This window comes from Eimeria mitis, genomic scaffold (assembly GCF_000499745.2).
Source record: "Eimeria mitis Houghton genomic scaffold, Emh_scaff3522, whole genome shotgun sequence".
Taxonomy (NCBI): Eukaryota; Apicomplexa; class Conoidasida; order Eucoccidiorida; family Eimeriidae; genus Eimeria; species Eimeria mitis.
The window spans coordinates 5100-6234 of NW_013571865.1; positions in this window are offsets into that span (position 1 = coordinate 5100).

Consider the following 1135-nt stretch of genomic DNA (forward strand, 5'->3'; position numbering starts at 1 on the left):
AAGCAAACAGAGAAAAACAAAAAAGACAAACAAACACAGACAAAAAAAAACAAATACGAAAAAAACAAAGACAAAGACAAACAAAGACAAAAAAAAATAAAAAAAAAAAGACAAAGACAAACGGATGGAGACAAGCAAACAACAACAAAGACAAAAACAAATAAAAGCAAAGACAAAGACAAACAAATACAGATAAAAACAAAGACAAACAAACAAAAAATAAACAAAGACAAAGACAAAGACAAACAAAGACAAACAAAAAAAAAGAAGAGACAAAAAAAGAAAAAAGTATAGAGGCAGAGAGAGACAAAAAGACAAAGACAAAGGGGGAAAATAATAAAGACAAAGACAAAGACAAAAGACAAAAAGACAAAGACAAAAACAAAAACAAATAAAAACAAAGACAAAGAAAACACAGAAACAAACAAATAAAAATAAGAGGATGGCAAAATAAAAAAACAAAAAAAATAAAAAGAAAAATATAAAAACCAAAAGACAAACAACAAACAAGTAGATATAGACAAACAAATAAAAAAAAAATATATATATATATATGTATGTATATATATATATATATATATATATATACATATATATATATATTATATGTCGTTTATATAATATATATGTATATATAATACAGACAATAAAATAGAGAGAAATGAATAAAGGCAAATAAATAAAGACAAAGACAAAGACAAAGACAAAGACAAAGAAAAATAAAAATAAATAAAGACAAAGACAAAGAAAAATAAATGAAGACAAATAAATAAAGACAAAGACAAAGACAAACAAAGACAAGGATAAATAAGCAAAGACAAAGAAATAAAAACAAGTAAACAAAGACAAAGACAAGCAAAAAAAGACAAAAACAAAAATAAAAAAAAATAAATAAAGGCAAACAAACAAAAACAAAAAAAATAAAAACAAATAAACAAACGTAAATAAATAAAGACAAACAAACACAGACAAAAAGCAAAAAAAAAAAAAACAAAGACAAACAAAAAGGAGAAAACAACAAAAACACAAACCAACAAACAACAACAACACCACCACCGCCACCACCACGCCACCGACCATAACCACCCTCTCTCCCCCCCTCTCCCCCCCCTCCCTTTCCCTTTTATTTTTTTTT